We start from the raw sequence: 24322 nt of genomic DNA on the forward strand, positions 1-24322 counted from the left end.
TTAAAATCAGAGACATTGTTTCCCTAAATGGTATTATAAAAGACAGTTTAGTTAGATAGTTTATTAATAGGTAGCTAGCTAGGAAAAGGGTCTGAGATAGAATTGAGTGATCTTAAAATTGATAAGAATTAAAAAAATAAGAATAAACAAAGAACTAAGGACTAGGACTTTGACTAGGGAGGTCCTGAGGGAACAAGTACTAAGAAAGTTTCAGTCCCTCCCTATTAAGTTACTCTGTTTCTAGGAATTTAAAAATTCTGAAATTACTGATGTTTTAAAAAATCTCTACTTTCTTTAAACTCTACACATTGAGTAACTGCTTTAAAGATCCTGACTTCCAATTGGTCATTTTAAGCCCACAGAGCCATCTATGGTAAGTGGCCACTAAACTGAGCAATTACTATGTTCTGCTTGTCCACGAAACTTTCTGGACTGAGGGCCCACGTGACGACCCATACCCAACCAGAAGCTGTTTTTCTTCTTATGTTTCTAATAAATATTTTCCTAACTTGTTCCTTTTTATCCATATCTTCTTTCTTTGACTTTGTGGGGCAATGAGCTGAGATTTGCATGTTGACAGTTGTTTCAGTGTTCTAGGCTAGGGAAAGGGGCCTGGGTTGTCAGAGGACAAGCACAGTATGCACAGATAGCAGTTTATAGGTTAAAGATGTTGATTTAGAGCAGTATAAAAGGAAGAGAAGCACTTTTCAGATTATTTATTTGAATATAAACAAAAAATGATGGTGTCAGATAATAGGAGAAGCTGAGGATTTTCCTAAGAGTTGCTGCTCATGGAGGACTTCCAAAAGATATAGGGCAAAAATGTAACTTCCAATCTACCAGATATCTGATACATTAAGTTTATGTTCCTCCAAGCCAAAAAATGAATCATAATGAACAACAGAGGTTGAGGAGGAAAATTCATTGAGGAAAAGGAATGGAAAAGAGGAAAAGCTCCTGAGAGACAGGAAAGGTCTTGAATGGATTGCAAATGAGTCCACTTCTCAAAGGAAGTTTTGTAGAACAAAATCACAAGGTGGATACAACTGTGGGTCAAAACTATGATGAACCAATAAGATTACAAGTATAACCACTTAGCTAATATTGATCCAATAGTAACAAGGGCATAAGGATGACATCACTAACCTTGGTCAATAATCTATAGTTTTAGTCTTATCTTTAGTCTTTCTAGGTTTAGACTTATTCTTAGTGAATTAGAGGAGATGCCCCACCCATAACGAGATAGGGGAAGTCTCAAAAGGGTGGTATGAGTCATCTCAAGCTTCTGTTTATCCCTTAGGAATGTATGTAAATCTGACCTTTGTGACTTTCACCTTCTTCAGTGCACCTCCGGCTACTGTTCTGGTGTGTTTTCATCTGCTGTATTGGCTCCCTCATGGGCCTAGCACTGTCTGTCATACCTGACTTCCATTTAACAATGGCTTCTTCTAATGACCTGTTTATCTCACTTCTCTCCCAGTCCCCCATGTAAATTGGAGTGATGGATTTCCTATTCATATAAGCCCATGCAGTAGGAAGAATTAGAAACTGTCAGCAGACAATATATTTCAATACATTTCTGAAACAGGAAAAACAAATGGAAAAAGATCTTGACTGAAGGAAGTAGAGAAAGGTTCAAGCCAAGAAGCTCACAAAGGTAAACAACATAGGAGGCAAGTTTTCATCTCAAAAGAATCTCTATGAGACTGCAGACCTGGCAGTAGCAGATCTGGAAGGTGATAAAAAAAGATCAGGACTGAAAGCAATGGCTGACAGAAGGGTCTTGAGGCTGGAGACTAGGATGTGGTGAATTGGCTGGCACAGTGGGTGTGATCTGTTAGCTATAAAGCTCATGACACAGCTTTGGAACAATTTCCAAAGTCCTGCATGTGGAACCAGTCAGTGAGTGGTATCTTCAGTTCTTCTTACAGAACTCAAGCAGGTCTTTGATGGGTTGGCCTAGGCCTGATGTCAACCTGAAGAGTAGGAAACATAAAAAGAGAGCTACCATCAAGCTGGGGCCGCTACTGACTCAGTGTACTACACAATAGTCTGCAAGGTGTGTCTCCAAGCTTACCTTTCATTGGCCCAAACGCATTGGGAAAAGCATATTTCTATCCGTATCTTTAATAAATGAAAAACTTAACTAGACGTTGTATGTTTCTTGACTAATTCTTTCTTCAGGACAGAAAAATCTAGAAACTACTTCTACAAGATCTCAGCACCCCAAAACCTAGTAACAGTCTGAATAAAAATATGACCAATCTTCTCTACAGGCAGGGTCAGCTAATAATTTACCCTGAAAATAAACCAGCCAAACCCTGAGTTCTTTTTTTGAAGAAGCTGAATAAACTATATAGCATCTAATGAAGAATTGCAAGAGTAATCTTGCTGAAATTCTTTTTTTTTTTTTTTTCCTAATTTTACGTATTTGGTACAGAGTCTCACTAGGCTCCTTGGACTTGTAGTGAACCTCCTGCTTTCACCTCCCCAGCACTGGGATTACAGGTGTGCACCACCGCGTCCGGATTTAGTTGCCAGCTCAACATGCCCAGGGTCGGGGCCGGTATGGCATGGGGTACAGGGGATTGAATTTTTTTTTTTTTTTTTTTTAGTTTTATGTAATTGGTAAAGGGTCTCACTATGCAGCTCGAATTTGCAGTGATTAAAATTCTCTATAAAATCTAAATTTGGCTTCTGGAAACTCCTACTCCAATATTAGCATCTGACCCTCTGATGTTCGTACTGTAGAAAATAGTTTAGTTGGTTTATGAATAAAGCAGCCTGCTAGGGGAAGGGCCTGGTTGGGTGACTAGCCATATCTTTAAGAATTAAAATAGGGGAGCACATTGGCCAAGCAATGGCTATGACTATTCACACAGCTGACATTGACAAAGGATCTACAATCTGAGGTATAGGATCTCAGGATAAATCCTGAGGGGATATGACTGACCTTATCAGGCCCAAAAGCTACAATTCTTGTTGCATAGGTCTTGCTTTATCTTGGTCTTAACCATCCAGCAGAAAAGTATAAAAACAAAGTATAAGAAGTAAAGCCATGGTGCTATGTTGAGCTGTAGGGGACTCAGGTCAACAATTTCTGACATTGCCAGTCAAGTGGAAGACCCAATACTATTATGGATTACTGGACTCTTAGAATATTTTGCTGAGTTTACATACCTATAATATTCAAATAATGGAACTTAACAAAAAAAGGGTATACAGATGAATGTCCATTTTGTATCTGTGTGTTCATAGTGGTTAGAATAGATATATAGTTACATTCTCTTAATGAATAGAGTGATTTGTTCTAATGGTGTTTCTAAATAGGATATCATGTCTGCATTTTGCATGGCAATTAACCAGTAGGAAGAATGTATGCAGTGTGTTAATTATTGAAACTGTCCTACCAATTTGATTTGAAACTGTCTCATTGCTATTTGTTCATCAATAAAATTATGGGAAAAAAAGAAAGAGAAGATACTGAACATAAGGAATAAACAATTCAGTGAGGGAAAGGAAAAAAAGAAGGGGGCAAAAAATTTAAGAATATGCACAGGATAGCAGAAATGATAGTGCTACTAATATCTATTAGTTTTTCAAAGTTAGTCAATGTTGCAAGATGTAAAATTTTTACTTTGACCAATTCTGTATACTAATATCTGTAATATGAGCAACTTCATTGAGGACAGCAATGTGAAATATAACAACCACGGTTTAAAACCTTTAAAAAAAAAAGAATATTTTGCTGAGTTAATACACTTATAATATTCAAATGACAAAACTAAACAAAAAAGGGGATATATAAATGAATGTCCATTTTGTATCTCTGTATTCAGAATACTTAAGATAGATACATAGTTACATTCTCTTAATGAATAGAGGGATTTGTTGTAATAGTGTTTGTAAATAGGATATCATGTCTGCATCTTGTATAGCAATTAACTACTAGGAAGAGAGTATGCAATGCGTTAATTATTGAAACTGTCCTACCAGTTTGATTTAAAACTGTCTCATTACTATTTGTCTCTCAATAAAATTATGTAAAAAAAGAATTAAAATAAAGATAGAAAGTGAACTAGGACTTTGGATAAAGAATGAACTTTTTCAGGTAGTATAGGATGCAACCTCTCCCAAATGAGGAGAGGAGAAGCCACTCTATACTAAGCTCCTGAGTTGTTTTGGAACCTGAAATATAAAATAACCAGTTTTTCTCTAAAATCCAAGTTTCCTTTAGGGCAACATGCTGAAGGAAGAACTTGGTTAGAGAGTTTGAGTTTCAGTTGGTCATTTGAAATCCACAGCCACTTGTAGAAGGTGACTACTAGAAAATTGAGGAATTCCTGTGCTCTGATTCTCTACAAGTGGATCCGGATCCAGGGGCCAAGTGGCACCCACTCAGGACCCGTGCTGGAAACCAGGGAACTACTCTTCTTATTATTTCCAATAAAACTACCCTAACCTCTTCTTTGGGTTTGCAAACTCATTTTTAAAAAATTTTTAGAACAATGAGCTCCATAAATATGATAATGAAATAAATATATGAGGGCAGGAGTTGTCAGTCTGCAAACTCTACTCCTACATCCATGCAGCTTGTGGTCTTTGCCTCCATGCATACACTGACAAGCAAGGACTTCTGGATACTTCATCCAAACATCCAGTAGGAATGATCAGACCAGATTAAACAATTAGAAAAACTGTCAGGAAATGGAGAAAATGGAAGAAATTAATAATAGCCTAACACTTTATTTTCCTAAGGGAGATCTGAGAAAATTTTGCATCCATAAACTAAGAATTTAGGCTATGAAAAAAATAAAGCAATCAAAGAACACAGCAAAAGTCTCAGGAATTTAAGAAATATATACAGTAATTGCAAAAACAAAACAAAAAATACAGATTTGAAGATAGGAGATAGAAAAAAATTCTCCCAGAACCAATTGTAAAATGAGAAACAGAGAATAAAAGAGAAGAATAATTTATAGTAAAAAAAGAGAAGCAAGGCAGTGAAGATGAAAGTATTTACAGATATATTAGATAAAAATCTTCAGACTAGAAGGAAAGCTCATGTCCTATAACTGGAATGATGGTTACCCCATGCTCTCTCCCTTACTGTCTCTCTCCATTACTATCCACTGCTTTTCCCACCACACAGGTGATATAAATTAAATCCACAAATCATGAAGTAATCGATAACATGTCCATAATGAAAGAATCATGAAATTACCCCTTAGAGTACCCCTTGGATTTTGAGTGGGCAAAGATGATATGTTAGATGAGTGGAGTGCTCGGTGTGGTTTTCTGTTACAAGCTACCTAGGCTATTTTTCTTTTTAATCAGGAATGCTCTAACTTGACTTCTAAATTTAAAGCAGAATCATGAACTATACAACTGAGGAGACAAATATCTGATTACAGTAGCAAAGTGGAAAACAAATATAAGACCCCCCCCCAGCCCCTTATTCTGGAATCCTTCCCACATGTTAATGGTTGCTTGTTTTTCTCCCTACTTTCTCTTGGGAGGTGCACAAGACTTCCTGATGCACCATCTGATATTAAGACCCATTTAACCATTGCTACAACCTTGAAAACAATAGAGGAGAAAACAGAGATTACACTTCTTAAGCAACTATATTTGGGATGCTAAGTGTCCCTGAAAGGTGCTTACAATAGTGACGTGGTCCCCAATTTGGCACTACTGGGAGAAACTTTAATAGGTGAGGCTAGGGAGGTTTTAAAACCTTTGAAAGGGATTCTGGGATCTCAGTTCTCTTCTCTTTTATGTTCACATACACTTTCTGTTTGCCAGAGTGTACTGCTGGATCATAATATCAAAAGCAATTGATTATGGACAGAAAGCACCTAAGCTGTGACCCCAAATGAATCTACTGTTTGTAATTCAAGTATTTGCTATAGTAACATAAAGTAGACCAACACACATATTTAATTTTTTGTTAACAACTCCCTAAGGTCCTTGCATTCTCAATGTTAACAAGGCCAAAAAGATCCAGGACCAATGGAAGTCACCAGAAACAAACAAACAAACACAACAACAAAGGAACTGATGGCTGTCTGTTTTGACCTATAATTTCTAGTTTATCATGAGAGCTCCTTATCTGCTGTAAGACATGAAATAGCTTTTCCACTGAAGAGAAAAAAAAGTAAATGTTGTGAGCAAGTCCTATTTCACTACAGTAATTTACATAGTAACAAAGATGATCCTCACACCATTCTCAGTGCTCCAAGGGACGAAAGTGGATGTGTATGAGCAAGCAGCCCAGATACCTACAGACCAGAGCACCGTTCATGGGGTAAGGGCACTGCTTGCTCTCAGTGTGCAATCAGCAAGTGCAAATGTGATAAAGCTGCAGAAAAGAAACAACAGAGAGAGAGAGAGAGAGAGAGAGAGAGAGACAGACAGACAGACAGACAGACAGACAGACAGACAGACACAGAGAGAAAGACAGAGAGAGAGACTGTGAAACATTGAGTTTATATTTTAAAAGGTACTTTCAAAATCAAGCCCCAAGACTTCTACCGTCAACATGGAACACAATTAAAATGGTGGTACTCAAAATAAAAACCCAAATCTCTATGGGTCCCACTTAGCAAACACAGCATCCACTGCCCCAAATACATTACGGAGCATCTGCTTTGTATTCAAGGTAGTCAGTCTCGTGCCTGCATGATGCTAACTAGCGTTTCTTGCTGTGCTTGCTCTCTAAGAAATTCTGAAAGTAATTAGTTTGATGACCTGGAAAGTTGCTCTTAAAATGCCCACAACGTTTGGTTAAAAGTGAAAGCATTTACAATTGATAAATCCTAATTTACAGTTGTTAACCCAAGTGTTTTGCCTTCTCCTGGCAAAATAAATAAATCTGTAGTTTGTGAGGATTTTTTTGACACCATCACATTCTGAGAGTTGGTGTATTTTGTGAATTTTCAAATTCTCAGACAACTTGCATGAAAATGTGGAAATTCAACTGCCAGTTGGCTGATAAATTAACTTGTATTACCTGTAAACTTAAGTTACTGATGAATTTTAAAAGTATCTTGTTGGGGCCGGCAAGATAGCTCAGGAGAATAAGTGCTTGCCTGGCAAGCATAAGGGCCTGAGTCAATCCCCAGTTACACAACCCCCCCAAAAAAAATAAATAAAAATATCTTATTAATCTATCAGGTCAAATAGGCACTGTGCCTATAAAGTCTTACAGCTGATTGTTCTTATTTTTTAATCCTACCTGGGACCAGAAGCTGCTTCCTTAGAATTCTTTGTGAAAGATATCTTAGATGGAGAATGAAGCCATGTTTGCACTGAGATGCAGGCATGGCTGAGCAATCTTGGGGATGGGGGATGGGTTCTTTTGATACCCCTCTCTATTTTCTGTCTTCTAAAATCTCCTGTACCCAAAATACTATGGTTCCCAGGACTTCCTAGAAATTTACTCCATATCTGCTGAAAGGTCCTTAGAACACAGTTGACCAGACAATGGGCAGACCCGATTCCCACAGGAGCTAGCCAATTTTCACTCCTGGGACTATTAGTAGAAATTCTGTTTACTGTTCACTTAGAAAGTCAGTGTCAACTAAAGCTTTCATTCTCTGCCCTGTGCACAGGGAAGCAAGGAAACTCAGTCGCAGAGAAAGATTAAAGCACACTTCTAAGAGACACTTGTGGTTAATGTCTAAACTTTGTTGGTCTCTCGTAGCAATTCATTTTACTCCTGTGTGAATCTTGAATGACTTCTCTTGAATGAACACTGCACCTGTAAGATGAAAGGCTCATTTTGTGCATAAGATTGTCTTAGTTACTTCTCTTATTACTTAGACAAAATACCCAACGCCCAAAGTTAAGTGAGGAAAGGTTTATTTAGCTCACAGTTTGTATAAGCTTTAGTCCATAATCAGCTGGTCCCAAGGCAACATGGCTTGGCAGAGAAGAACTCGCTCATGGCAGACAGAAGGTAGCAAAGCAACAAGGGACTTTAATAGCTTCTTTCTGCCCCTTTTATCCTCTATTTAGACTACTGGGATTATGGTGGTGCCAAGCCACTCAGTGGACTGATTTAGTAATCACACACCCTTAATTCCAGCATCACACACTCTAGATTCAGCCACCTGTGAAAAAGCCTCATCTAAGACTTCATGAGGCTTTGGGGAACATCTGGACACAAACTATAATAATCATTGACTATAATAATTAATAATTAACTATAAATAATTAACTATAATAATTAATTTTGCTTCTTTGCTAAACTCCTGGGGAGAAAGACTGAAGGGTAAGTCAAAAGGAAAAGACTGAGGAAGGGAAGGAGAAAGGAAGAAAGAGTGAGGGGAAAAGAGAAATAACAACAAATGGAACCATTTCAGAAGGCACCCACAGAATATGAAGTGCTCGGCTTGTGTTGCGGAGTATAGCTTTCCCTAGCTTCAGTAGCAACTAAGTCATATTTCACCTCAAATGGGCCCAGCAGGCTAAGCAGGGGTAAAACACATACTCAGGGAAAACTGAGGAGCTGAAGAGGATAAGATTTTGTGGCAGACTACACTGTGGGTTGTGCTCAGATGGGAAGGGTAGGTACAGTGGCGCTTTTGGTGATTTTAGCAATAGGCAGAGAGAGTAAAGGACAGATATTTATAGAAGTTGGAAAGCAAGAACTAGGCATCAAGTACATGGCATAACTAGTGGAGACCTTCAAGGAAGACAGGCTTGAAATCTCCATGCACCACATTAGGAAGTGTCCACAGAAATACCATTCCTTTGTACCTACACTGCCTGAAACATATTTTAAGCTTGAAGATAGTATGGTCTTACGTAAATTGTAACATGTATGTGTGCTTTGGTCTAAATTAATGATGAAGAGACCAGGGAGATGGCTCAGTAGAATAAACACTTGCCTGGCAAGTGCAAGGGCCTGAGTTCAATCCCCAGTTCTGCCAAAAATAAATAAATAAATTAATTAATTAATTAATGATGGAGTTATATTCTGGCTGCTGTGTTTTTCTTTGACTTTGTCACTATACGAACATCAGAGAGTGGATTTACATAGTCCTCGAAGGTACAGCAACATCTCTCAACATGGTCCTGTTGTTGCTGTCAAGTGACACAATAAACATGGGCCATTTGAGGCTGCTGCTGGCACAACACACTAAACTTGTTTTTATATAGAAGTACTTTCTAATAAAACATAGTAAATATGTAAGCCAGTGACCCAGTTTTTTATTGTCTTTCTCAAATATAAGGCATTGCATGTCATTATGTACTCTATAGTCTTTATATGACTGACAGTGCAGTAGAATTGCTTTGTTTACAACAAGATCACAGCAAGCATGTGAGTAATGCATTGTGCTACCATCCTAGAACTCCTGTGATGTAGCTAGACAACAAGAGTTGTCCAGCTCCATTATAAACTGTTTTACTATTTCTAATTGATAAGTAAGAATTATGGACTAGTTACAATGTGATAGTTTAATACACATTCATTGTATGATCTGCAAATCAGGGTATCTCGTCTATTTGGGGGGGGGGTGTGGTCAGAACACTCCAGTTGCTTTCTTCTAGATTTACAAAACTTGTACCCATAGTATCCATTCCTGTAGTTCTGCTTCTGCACAACAGAACGCCAGAGCTCATTTCTCCCCTGTAACTGTAACTTTATAAGCTTCCTCATCCTTCTTTTCTCTACCTTCTCCATTTGTTGTCACAAATGACAGAACTTCATCTTGGTATTTTTTCCTTTTTTCATTATTTCCATTTTCTTTTCTTGAAGTAGTGGGGATTGAACCTAAGATCTGTGGATTGAGCAATAACCTTAGTCCATCACAATTTTTTATTTTTATTTTGAGAGAAGGTCTCCCTAAGTCACAATTTTGCGCAGGTAGGGTTTAAACTTGACATTGTTTTAACGTGGGCTCCCATCATGCTGTGATTATAGGCATATGTCCTTGCACCAAGTGGATCTTATCTGTTTTATGGTGGAAGAACATTCTGTAATCATACCATTGGTGCATTTGTACCCTGTTTTCCCCAGCCTCTGACAACCACTCGTCTACTCTTAACGTGTGTGAGATGGTTTTAAAATTTTTTACAAATGAGTAAGATCATGCAGTATTTCTTTTTGTTTCTGGGTTATGTCACTTCACATTATATTCTATTGTTCTATCCATTTTGTGTAAATGATGGGATCTCATCCTTTTATGGCTGGGTAGTGTGCCACTCTGTCCTTAGGCCACATTTTCTTCACCCATACGCCAAGCACTGGGCACTTAGATAGATTCTATTTCTTGGATATTGAGGGTGGTACCATAGAGAATGTGGGAGTGAAGACGTCTTTCTGAAATATTGGTTTCACTTAGTGTGCATGCATACTCTGTAGTGGGTTAGTACATCATGTGGTCATCCTATTGTTAATTTTTGAGGAACCTCCATCCTGATTTCAACTGTGGCTCACTAATTTTCATTCTCTCCAATACTTGTTTTCTTCATACTGTCCATTCTAACTGGAGTCAGATAATATCTTATTTTGATTTTGATTTCCAGTTCCCTGAGGTTACTGATACGGAGGTGTTTTCTCATGTACCTGTTTGTCACTTGTGTGTCATCTTTGGGGAAACGTCTACAAAGGTCTAGTGCCCCCTTTTCATTGGATTATTATCCTTACCACTTTGCTGCTGTGTTCCTCGTATGTTGAGGGCATTAACTCTTTGTCAAATGTGCAGTTTGCAGATGTCCTTCTCCCACTCTGATGATTATTCATTTTGTTTTGCAGAATATTTTTTTTAGAAAATGCAACATTTATTTATTTATCTTTGGATTTATTCCCTGTGCTTTTGGGAACTTTAAAAAAAATTAGTTTAATTTTTAAAGAATTATTTATTTATTTATTTTGTAGTCTCACTATGCGCAGCTTGGACCCATAGTGATCCTCCTGTCTCAGCCTCCCCCAGCGCTGGGATTACAGGCGTCTGCCACCATGCCCAGTTTCAGCAGCTGACTCAGCGTGGGACTGGCATGGCAGGCAGAGCTGGGGATTGAACCCCGGTCCTTGTATTGGCCAGGCAGGGGCTTAGACTACCAAACCATCTCCCCAGCCTGCTTTTGGGAACTTAACCAAAATATCTTCACTTGTTGTCAAATGTCATGACCAATTTGCTCTGTTTTCTTGTATTAATTGTAGTATCAACTCTTTAACTCTTTAGTGCATTTTAATTGATTTGTAGATTGTAATAGAAGTCTAGCTTCATTCTCCTGGAGATATCCAACTTTCCGAGCACATTTTATTGAAGAGATCATCCTTTCTTGAAGTATATTCTTAGCACCAATGTCAAAAAACACTTGATTGTATAGTACATGGGTAGGTTTATTTCTAGCCTCTCTGTTCTATTCCACTGCTCCTCATATCTGCTTTTGTGCTATTACCATGCTATCTTGATTACTATATATGCAAAAAATATTTGAAGTCAGATAGTATAAGCCTGCAGCTTTTTTGTTTATATATTGAAGGGAGTATTTTGGGGGGAGTGTCCATATTAATTTTAGGGTTGCCTTTTTCCAGTTCTATAGAGAATATTATTGGCATTTTCATAGGTTTTGTATTGACTCCATAGATTGCTTTGGGAAGTGTAGACATTCTGATAATATTTATTCTTTCACCCCATAAACATTAAGTGTCTCTCCATTTTTTTGTATGTTCTCTTGGATTTCTTTTATTGTGTATTATAGTTTTTATAGTAGAAATATTTTATATCTTCGGTTAAACATTCCTAGGTTTTATTTCATTGGAGCTAGTCCAAATAAAATTGATTTATAGATTTTGTTTTCAGATAATTCTTTATTGATGTGTAGAAATGCTACTGATTTTTGCATCCTGGTTTTTTTAAAATTTTGTATTTTAGGGAAGGATCTACAGCGTGTTCAGGGTCTCACTACTAGATCGGACTCATAGTGATTCTCCTGTTTACAGCCTCCCAGCTGCTGGGATTACAGGTGTACACCATCACACCCAGTCTCAATTGCCATCTCAGCACACCCCGGGGGCATGGCTGGCATGGCAGGCCCCTGGCCCCTGTGCCTACTTGCAGTCATATCTTGATGTTGATGGCATGAAGTTGATCCTAGTTACTCTGATGAACTTTTTTGATAGTGTGACGTTGATTACATTGTCTCTTTTTTCAACTGCTTTTGAGTCCTCAGGCAAAATTTATATTTAATAAAATTCATATATTTAGTAAATTTATATGTGATAAATGTATATGTATATGCAAGTTTTCAGTTATTGTAAACATTCTATTGACCTCTAATTTCTACCCTTTTTATTTATTTTATGTAACCTCATATGATAGTCTTTCACATATTTGGAGAGAGAGTCTTGAAACCTTTTCCAAATTTGAGATTTCACAATCTATAGTTATTTTCATCTCTAGACCTTCACCATTTCTTGCTCTATCATGGATTCTATATATCAGAATAAGATGGGACATATGTTAAAAGTACAAATATAGGGCCGGGGAGATAGCTCAGTAGAATAAGCGCTTCTCTAGCAAGCACAAAAGCCTGAGTTCAATCCCTGGTTCCACTAAAACAAACAAACCAAATTATGTATTCTTGGTTCCATCTCCAGATATGTTGAGTTCGTTGGCTTAAATCAAGGACAAGAAATATCAGTTGTTCATTTTGGCCCTAGCCTTCCAAGGTCAGTGAAGACTCAGGACATAGGAGAACCTGTACTGTAACATCAAGTAACTCAGTTGTGTCCTAAATTTTCTGATCAAGGAGATTATGGGGCCAAAGAGGAAAGTGATTGATGATGTAGAGTGTGCCTGAGGAGAGTCACATGGAGAGAAAACATTCTCTCAGGCTTTCACAGAGAATAAATTGGCCAAGCAATGGCCATGACTCACCCACATGGCTGGCACTGACAAAGGATCCACAAACTGTGGTATAGGGTGTCAGGATAAATCCTGAGGATATTTCACTGACCTTATCAGATCCAAAAGCTACAACTCTTGTTGCATAGGTCTTGCTTTATCTTGGTCTTAACCATCCAGCAGAAAAGTATAAAAACAAAGTATAAGAAGTAAAGCCATGCTGTTATGTTGAGCTGTAGGGGACTCAGGTCAACAATTTCTGACACTGCCAGTCAAGAGGAAGACCCAATACTGTTATGGACTACTGGACTCTTTTAGACTATTTTGATGAGTTAACACACCTATAATATTCAAATGACGGAACTAAACAAAAAAGGGGATACAGATGAATGTCCATTTTGTATCTGTGTATTCAAAATGGTTAGGATAGATATATAGCTACATTCTCTTAATTCAATGAATAGAGAGATTTGTTCTAATAGTATTTGTAAATAGGATATCATGTCTTCATCTTGTACAACAAATAACCACTAGGAAGACAGTATGTCATGTGTTAATTATTGGAACTGTCCTAACAATTTGATTTGAAACTGTCTCATTGTTATTTGTTTCTCAATAAAATTATGGAAAAAAATAAAACAAAAAACAAAGAGGGTGGTAGAAAGCACAGCTATCACATCGAACAAGGTCTGGAGCCCAGCAATTTCAGAGATGACTTTGAGGCCTGCACAGTCCTACAAATAACCCACTATGACTACTGGACTATAATTGGATTATTTTACTGAATTCACATACCTGCAATATTTAAATGGCAATGGAATACCCATCTCTGACAAAGCTAAATGAAAAAGGGGGATATAAATGAAGGAACATTCTATATCTGTATATACAAAATAGTTAGGTTAGGTATACAGCTACTTTCTCTTAATTCAATGAGAAGTAAGATTTGTACTAATAGTGTATGGACAGGATATCATGTCTGCATCTTGAACTATGAATAACTACTATGAAGAGAACAATATGTAATGCATTAATTATTGTACCTGTCCTACTATCCTGTTTTGAAACTGTCTCATTACTATTTGATTCTCAATAAAATAAATAAAAAAGGAAATATTTGTTGTTAAATAGCTAAGTCTCAAATTGCTCCTTAAGTTCTAGAATTGATAGTGATTACTATACTTTGTTTCTATCTCTTTGAAAATAGGTCATCATTCAATTGTGAGATTGTTCTGGCTCATATCTTGGTGTCCCTCATAAGCCTCATAAAATCATTGGTGCACAACCTCCAATCAAAGGAGGTTGTGGATAATGGGTCTGATGTTGGCACTAAGGGTGTGTATAGTGGAAGCCCCACCCTGGGTTTGAGTGGGATCATTCAGTGGGCTTCTAGCCTGTATGACATCTACAGGGAGAGAGGGAAGGCGGGCTGCAGCTGCTGCTATTGTTGCTGCCTGCCTGTTTTCCATGGACTGTTTCTCCTCTGTGATGCCCCTCTGCTATGTCACCCTGCCTGGGAGCCAGCTTGACTGTGAACTGAAACTTCTACAAACTGTGAGCTAAAGTAAACTTTTCCTCCTTTAACTTTGGGTGTTGTGTGTTTCATCTCAGCAATCAGAAAAGTAACAGATGAACTGCTCACCCCTCAAAACAAAGCAAAGCAAAACAAAACAAAACTGTATAACTAAACATATTCCCCTGTTAAAGTTGTGGGAGGGGTGATATTTTTTGTTTATTTTCTCGAGATAAAATAACTTTTGATTTCCTAATTCTGTTCTACTGCAATTTATATTTCAACTTAAAGTAAAAGTTTACATTTTCTTTTAAAATTGTCTTGATTTAATTCACAGAGATCTTAGGATTATTATGAGTTTAAGCAATATGTGTACTATCCTTGTCATTTTTGTTTTATATGCAGATTATAGAAGCATGTCTGCTATGACTTCACATAAATTGTTAATAAGAATTTTGTATATATTAGGACTAAGAACACAAAGAAAAGTTTGCACAAAGGCATTGTATTAATTTTCCATTGCTGCTGTAACTAATTACCATAAATTTAGTGGTTTAACACAACATAAATTTGTTATGTTATTGTTCTGAAAGTCAGATATTCAACATGAGGCTGAGGCTCCAATCAAGGAATGGGCAGGACTTCCATCCCTCTGGAAGCGCAAGGAGGGATCCATTGTCTAAGATTTCTTACTTACAGAGGCCAAAGGCGTAGCTTGTTATTTCCCAAGCCAACAATGTTTGATGTAATCATGATGCTGTCTCTCCAGCCCTGATTCTCCTGGCTCCTTTTCCCTTATAGAGTGTCTACATTCACTTAAAGGACCATGTCATTCTGTCACATCCTGGATGATCAAGGATAAACTCTTTTAAAGTCACCAGATTAGGGACCTTAATTCCATCTACAGTTCTAATTATAACCCTTATTTTGTAACATAACCTACTTATATGTCCTGGAGAATAGAACAAGGATAGATCTGGTACTCTGTCTATCAAGACTCAATAATAAAAGCTTTGAGGCTGGGGAGATGGCTCAGTAGAATAAGCACTTGCCTAGCAAGCACAAGGGCCTGAGTTCAATCCCCAGTTCCACCAAAAAAATAATAAAAATAATAATAATAAAAGGTCCTTGAAGTAGTACATTTTTTAAAATTTACAACCTGTAAACATTATTGATTTATTTTGTAATCATTCATGCCTATATGCCAGCTAAGGCAGCTGTTATTAGACCCATTTTAGAGAACCTAAATCTCAGAGCAAGTATCCAACCTCCCTTAGTGTAAAAGTTAATAAGCGGTAAAGTTGGGACCAGAACAAAGGTGTTTCATTCTTGGGCCAGTGATCTTTTTAAGTACGTAACGAGCTATGAATCTGCCTAATATTTTACCATGCAACAATTTCCTCCGCTGGTCACAAGAACATCATGAAAGACATTGTCAGATACACATGTCTCTGTCACTTCTCTGGACTGTAGAACAAATAACTTATCAGAAAAGGAAATAAAGTTTAACTTTCAAAATAATCCTTAGAGAATTGTGCTGTGGCTTTGTGACTGTTGCTTTCTCTTTTCTCTTATTTTAGTTTTCTCTTTTCTTCAGAGTATGAAAATAACTAAAATGGATAATGAGATCGCTCAGTAGATTAACCCTCTGCGTAGGCACAGGGACCGGGGTTGCATCCCCAGGACCATGCGGCACCGGCCCCACTCCTGGGAGCATGGAACTGGCCCACCGAGACCCAGCGTGGTGGTGCACACCTGTAATCACAGCACTGGGGAGGCTGAAAACAGGAGAATCACTATGAGTCCAATCTACACAGTGAGACCCTGTACCAGATACATTGAAAAGAACTAAAAACCAGTCTATGTTTCAAATGCCTAATAACCATCCTATTGCCCTATTGATTCTACAAAAACATCTTTATGCTTTTGAGCACTACTCTGTTCAGAATTCCTCAGCCTTGATACACACACAGTGACTCCTTATCATTATCTGTCAGAGTTAACATGTAACCATTCAGGAGGCTTAAAACAACCAGAGCTCAAGTCTATTTTCTACCTTTAGAAATGTTTTCCTTTCCTTCCATGTCTTCTCTGTGGCACTGTTTTTCATTTGCCAACTGTTGATACCAATTTTAATTCCCTTCTGTCTCTTGGAAGAGTCCTCCTTCTTAGCTTCCTATCTGTATGAAATATGACCACAGTATACTGTGAATGTTTAAATTTTAAAAATTTACAGTAAAAGACATATTGGTATTAATCTCCCTCAGCTTTAAATGCACCCATCCAATCATTCTTGTCACTTTCTGCAACAGTTCTGGAAGTCTTCATTTGTGAGTGTCTTTACATGATGTGATCAAAAATACAGTGAGTACTGCTGCCCAGTAACATCCAATAGGAAGGCAGGTTTGCACCTTTTTTATTGGTCTGGCACTTCAAACCTTCTAGCTCTTATGCAAATCCAAAATGACTTTGAAAAGTAAAATCTTCAGTTCAGCGCATTAAGACCGTCACAACAAAGCAACCAAAGACGTTCACAAATGATTTCCACAACTGCTTCAGAAACTGGAAGAACTGTGTGTTTGAACTGGGGGAAGGGAGTATTTTGGAGAGGGTTATTGGCCATGTGTCTCTCATTGTAACTTTTTTTTTACTTCAAATAATCACTATAATTTTTAGCATGCCATGTATTAAGATTTTCATCCTATCTTGAAAAGCTTTACTGTATTTAACAGGCTCCTCCACAGAGTTACAGACTTAAAGTGCTATTCTTTGTCTCATCAAGCAAAGAGACCAGATTCCAGTCACAGCAAGCAAAAACGTGTTCTCAAGAGCCTCAGGTAGGAAGATGAAAACAGCTGCATGCGGTGGCAGCGGTGTTTGTTCTTGAATATTGAGGACACGGGGCTACACGCACTCTATCATCCCCATTGTGTGGAGTTTTCCAGTGCTGGCCATCCTGTTCCTACTGCCTTCATTTCCATTCCTGCCCTCTCTGACTCTGAATTTTTTTGCTTTTTTAGTTCTTTCCTGTGCTGAGCATCTCACCATGTTCTTGCCTTTTTACTTTGCGTGTGGTCCCTCTCTAAGATCTTGTGTCTTCTCACGATTTCAAATATATTCTATGTGCAGATAGTTCCCAACTTACCTCTCCCAGCCCAATCTTTCTCTTTTATCATATCCTCAAAATCTTACTCACCAGCACTTACTGCTTTTTCTGCAATCTTAACATAGATAAAATGGACTGCTTTGCTAACCCAAAATTCTTTGTCCTGAATTCAGTCTTTCACAGTATCATCAGAGCTATCCATTTAATATATTTGTTTCCCAATTTTCCCTGCCTGTAATAATTTATTCCCAGATAGTATAGCTATTGCTTCCTCTCTTACCTCCATCACACCCAATCTAGGTGATCATTTCCCCTGCTCTCACCCTAGCTCAAAAACTTATTATATGCTGCATGACTACAATAATCTAACTCAGTGATTCCCAACTCTGGTTGCACATTAGAATCACCTGGGGGAGCTTAAAATAAATCCTATATCTGGTCCCAACCTCAGAGACTCTGATTAAATCGAACTGGGGTGGGGCTGTGACACAGGCATTTTGTAAAATTCTCAGCAGAATCTAATACACAGCTAGGCTTGAGGACTACTGTGCTCATCTTCCATTCCACGTTTGTCTTTAATCCATTTTGCCTGTTGGATTATGATTCTCATGAAAAGATTCCTTCTTTGTATACTTACCCACACAAAATCATTAACTCGTTAACACCTCTGTGATAATTTTCAAACTCACTATCTTGCCTCCTGCCTTTCCCTATAATGTAACCCAAATGCATCCTATTAGCATGAATCAATGATCCACAAGTATGTCGTCCTCTAAATCTGCTTTGTAATTCCTTGTCTTTGTGCATTCTTGACATGCTGTCCCTGCACCCAGTTTGTGTCCATCCCAAAGTTTCTCTGTTCAGTCACTTGATCATATCCTTCCCTAAACTCTGAATAATTTATACTTTGCAAAAGACTTTGAGTGCCTTTTACACATAGCCTGAAAGGGGGATAAGTATTAGTTCCTTATTATTTTTAATATAGCTTCTCTTTATATACATGCAATCATCCCAAAAAGAATTTAGCCATATAGCACAAGTCTTAAAACATCCCTTGTCTTAACAATGTCTTGAGGTATTCCTTCAATACAGGAAATAGTCAACATTCTTGTTGAATAAGTGCTTTAATGAACAATTCTAAATCCTCCAAATTAAATTTAAAGATGTTTATTTTCTTAAAATTCAAATAAATACTGAATTAGCTGTTCCAAATTATCTCTCCTTACATGGATTATTAGAATAGCATAAGAAGAGAAAAATCCTGAAACTATGAACTCTAACCTGGTTATTCTTCCCTTTGGTGGTAGATGAAGTTTATAGAAAACTTCATTAAAAGCTCGAAGTTTTATGTCATAGCCTTAAAAAGAGATGAAAAATCACCTTGAAGCATTTGTAAACGTTTACAGTTCCCTGTATATGGCACTAATGTGATTCTTTAAAAGTTGCTGAATCTCCTGAGAGTCTTCTAAATATATTTGGTTCACTATCCCAGAAAGGAATGTTCATTTGATCCAACAAAGATGGCCAGTAACACGGAGTGGAATGAATTCTTCCAGGACCGGTGTTCTGATCTTTATTTCTAAGCAAGCACAGCACTGGCAAGGGGGCCTTCCCTGCTCACATACACGTGGATTAAACTTTGTGCATATATTTCCAAGAGATGATGTGAAAGATGCTCAGGGTTCCACTTCAGTCATTGCAGAGATCAGCACACCAGCTTCTTAGAACATGAAGCTTTAGGTTTATGAAGTCTACTTTGAGACATTTCTTTTTTCCTGCTTATTCTTCTAGCATCTTTGTCTTATGCTATTCTTTTTAATAAACTATGTAAGGAGAGCTAATTTTGAACAGCTAACCCAGAATCTATTTTACTTTTAAGAAATTAAACATCCTAGCAGGAAGGCCTGAAAGAAGAGAGTTAAGATTAAACGCAGTCATAAGGATCAGGCCCTCATTAGCGAGGACTGGTATGCATGTGAGAAAAGGAAGTGGTGACAGCAGTCACTCTGTACCTGTATGCACAGAAGAGGCCATGAAGGATGCAAAGTCAGAAGCTGCCCACAAGCCAGCAAAAGAAGCTTCACCCAAACCCAAGTTAACAGCTCATAAGTCTTGGATTTCCAGTCTCCAGAACTTTAAGAAAATACATTTCTGTTTTGAAGCCATCTAGTCTTTGATGTTTGGTTGTGATAGCCTGAGCAAACTAACACACACAGAGAACCCAAATGCAATGAACCTAAAATCTTATTTTCTGAGACAAAAATAATGGGTTTGCTTTTCCCTGCTGTGCTCCTAGTCAGCAGCCACTATTGGCATCTCCTGGCCTTCTTTGCTTTCTGCCCATTACCCTAAGACTTTACCACTAATCATAGTAAATTTCAATGATCTCATATGTCAACGTTTGCTACTAAACCTAGGAACAGAGAGGACATGGCCACCCATAAGCTTAGCGAGAGTTCGCCTGAATCACATGTTTCCAGACAACTTGCATTTAACTTCAAGCATTGGCTTCTGTTAGTCCTTACAGGAAATGTTGCATTGAAAAATCTTTCTGAAAACACTATCATATCCATGCCATTTTATTTTTTTTTGTATTAATTTTGTTGAGAAACAAATAGCAATAGGACAGTTTCAAAACTGATTGGGATAGTTTCAATAATTAATACATTGCATATTGTTGTCTTTGTAGTGGCTATTCATGGTACAAGATGCAGACATGATATACTGTCCAAACACTGTTAGTACAACTCTTTCTTCTCATTGAACATGAGATGAAACAGCACTTGCATTTCCTGCTCACTCTGCGTCGTTATTACACTAATAATTAGGCTATAGCTGCACACAGAGGTAAATGTCGGGACTTTTTTTTCTTTTATTACTTTGGGGTGTTTAAATTAATTTTATTGAGAAACAAATAGCAATGAGACAGTTTCAAAACAAAGTAATAGGACAGTTTCAATAATTAATATATTGCATATTGTTGTCTTTGTAGTGGGATTTTAATATTAGATTATTAGCAAGCGTCTGTCATGTCAGGGAAGGTTCAAGTCCATTTGCACATGTTAGGTCATTGAATGCTCAGAAGCACAGACACAAAGTATAGACTGCTGTTGTCCTGATTTTACAATGTGACCAATGCACAGAAGGGTCCCAAGGGACAGCAAGGGGAGACACTAGGCTTTGAAATAAGACTCAGTTTCCTGAGAGCCCTGACACTTACCCACTATTACTTTCTCCTTCTAACAGAGACTGAAATGTGAAATAACAGGACAAAAAGCCAGTTTTAGCCCTAGGATATGGTTCCTTGACAAATTACTTTATGCGATATGTTTAGGTGGCTGGCTCTCATTCATAAATGCCACATAAAGCTTATGCAGGCACAACAGTTTATGAGTGGTGTAATGGAGTTAGGTTTCTGCAAAAGACCTGAGCTGATTAAAAGCTGGGGCTTGTTTCTCCCAAGTGAGACTCATGGCCTCTGGAATAGCATTGTCTTCTGAGTTCTGACATGTATCATTCAGGCTGCCAGAACTTTTGTCATCATTACCAGTAGATGCAACGCCCATAATATGCTGGTTCATGTTGGTGTATATGTGCTACCAAGCAGACAGCTCAGGACTTTTAAGAAGTTACAACAGCTAACACTCTGATCTTGATTTCTAATACCATTGTGCAGTAAAATCCATGAGAGTTCTTTGGAGAAATAAGTGAGTTTAGAATTGCAGAAGGACATATAGAAAATGAGCCTGAGGCATCTTATAGTTTCAAACAACAACAGTACTTACAAAAAAAAAAATCTTCAAAAATGGGTACATGTTGACGACACAGGAGCCATCTGAGAGTTCCCAATGGCCAAAACTGCAATAATTTGAACAACAGAATAAAGTATAATTAAATTATAACCCAGAGTATGAAATACATATCTATATATCCATATTTATGGAAAAAATAATGAAGTAAACAGAAGTGAAATATCCTCTATGAGAGACTGCCAAGGAAGTGATATCAACACTCTGCCCTGAACAAAGAGGAGCACAGCTCCCACTTCTTAAGAATGAATTATATGCATTGGCTTCCTTCTAAAGAAAAAATGAAAAGGAAGGAAAATAAAAACAATAACATTAGAGTAAGAAACCTAACAACCAACAGCAGGAGATCAAGGTTGATGTTAACAGCAAGGATTCATACTGATATTGGATGCCGTTATAGCTTGTGACTAGTTGTCCTCCCAAAACCTCATGCAGTCATTGGGGCCACTTCTAGAGTTTGTGATTAGTTCATGATCAAATGCAGGGATTGTGGGGGTGAGTGTCACACCTGCCCTGGGGTGGGTAACCTGCAAAACATATAAGGAACGGAGAGAGGCTTGCTAGCTGCCACAGCTGCTGCTCCTCCATTTGCTCTTTGCTGTTTTCCGCTGCTGTGAACAGCTGCCCTCTGCCATATGCCGTTCCACCTTGGAGTCAGCCAAGTATGGATTGAAACCTCCACTAAATGTGGGCTACACAGACCTTTTTTTCCTTAATTTTGGGTGTCAGGTATTTTGTCCCAGCAAGGAGAGAAAAGGAACCCAGACATATGCTACAGATTTGGTGTGATGAAGTAGGGCCTCTGTGATTTTTCTCCCAGACACACATTACACTGTGTTGGTTGATACCTGGTGTCAACTTGAGAAGATTAGAAGTTTAATTAAGTGAGTCAGAAGAGAGCCAGGATTCTTAGTTTGTAAACATCCTCATCCTGTGCAAGAGGAGGGCATAGATTTTGTGTGAGCTCTATACCCCAAGCCCCAGGGCAGCTTGTTTATAATATAAGGAGAGAGAGAGAGGTTGGCTAGAATCTGCAGCTGCTGCTCTTCTCATTTCTCTTTGCTGTTTTCTGCTGCCATGAACTGCTGCTCTCTGCCATGTGCCACTCTGCCTGGGAGCCAGCTGAATATGAACTGAAACTTCCACACACTGTGAGCTAAACAAGCCTTTCCTTCTTTAATTTCAAGTGTTGGGTATTTTGTCCTAGCAAGGAGTAAAAATTAACTGACACATACACTATTACCCCAGTTTAATCCTAAGAAAACTATCAGGTAAAACCCAATGGAGGGGAAGCCTACAAAATACTTAAACAGAGATCCTTGTGATGGTGTAAGTCATCATTAAAAGGAAAGTCTGAGGAACTGTCATAGTTAAGAAAACACTAATCAGACTTGATGACAAAATGTAATGTGGAATTTTGGACAGGATCCTGGACATAAGGTGGCCAGTATGCAGAAGTTCAGGAAATCCAAAGAAAGTATGGGTTTTGAGTAATAATTGTGTATCAGTTTTGGTTTACAGACAAATGTACTGTTTTTAATGTAAGATACTAATAGATAGAGTAAGTGAATTTGATATGTAAATGAATTCTCAGTATTATCTTTGCAATAGTTCGATAGAGCTAAAACTTCCAAAACAAGTTTAATTAAGAGAAGTCACCCTGGGGCATGCCCTGCCTGGGCCCCATTGCTGGCGCTGCATTTGTGTTTCTCCATACCCTGGTCCCAGTCCCTTGGCCTGGATGTGAGTAGCCATGTGAACCCCTCCCCCTCCCCTCCATTCATCCTGATGCAGTAATGTGGATGCTCCTGACTTTAAAGTGCCTGGACATTGATTTCAGTGTGTGTGTGTGTGTGTGTGTGTGTGTGTGTGTGTGTGTTTCTCGGTATTAGTGGTATGATCAGATACTTAGATATAACAAAACAAATATTTTTATAAATACCTCATATATCAAGACTTGTAGCTCTGACATCACAATACCTTCACTTCTGTTCAAACAAGATAATGTACAAATTCTATCAGCTATAACTTGCCCATAAATGTTGGCCTATCACATATTTCCATGAATTATATATGTATGTAACCTTTATTTCCAAGCATTTGAGCCTGAGATTAGTAATTCTAAAACATGCATAGGCTACTTCTTCAACTGTATTAGTCCTACTCCTCTAAAATAGATGATAGTAGTCCACGTCTTGTACAGCAATTAACCACTAAGAAGAATATATGCAGTGTGTTATTTGTTGAAACTGTACTTCTGATTGGATTTGAAACTGTCTCATTGCTATCTGTTTATCAATAAAACTTTGAAAAAAAATTTAAAAATAAAAAATAAAAATTAAAAATTAAAAAAAAAATAAAATAGATGATAGTGTTAGATAAAACAGGGATTGAACAGGTATAGTGGCACAAACCTGTAATCCTAGCTCTGGAGAGGCTGAGGCAGGAGGACTGCTGCAAGTGTGAGGTCAGTTTGGGCTACAGTATAAGTTCAAGACCAGTCTGAACTATCTGGCAAGATTGTGTTTCAGCAAATGTTTAAGGATGTATTAGCAAAGTGAAAGTAGATGGGGGAAAGTCAGAAAAAGTTTTGAAGACCCATTAGATAATCATAAAAGTCTGATCCAGTGAGGAAGAAAGCAAAGAATAATAGGTAAAAGTATCCTAGATTACTATTCAATCTAAATCTGAGAAAAAAATGCGGGAAGCCATTGTGTAATCTTTAAACCAAGGTAAGCTTCCGAAGGATCTCATTGCTCTTAAATAGATATTTAGGGCCAGGAAGATAGCTCAGTGGTCTAAACACCTGCCTGGCAAGCTCAAGGACCTAGGTTCAATTCCTGGTATTGCCAGGCACAGTGGCGCACAACTGTAATCCCAGAGCTAGGGAGACTAAGACAGGAGGATCACTATGAGTTCAAGCTGAGTAGCAAGACCTTGTACCAAATAAATAAATTGAAAGATCTTTTTAATGTTTTTAAAACTAGGTCTTTCTTAGTAGCTCTCCTACATTCACTTTTTGGCTGGAGGA

The sequence above is a fragment of the Octodon degus genome, unplaced genomic scaffold (genome assembly GCF_000260255.1).
Source record: "Octodon degus isolate 3935 unplaced genomic scaffold, OctDeg1.0 scaffold00087, whole genome shotgun sequence".
NCBI classification, from domain to species: Eukaryota; Metazoa; Chordata; class Mammalia; order Rodentia; family Octodontidae; genus Octodon; species Octodon degus.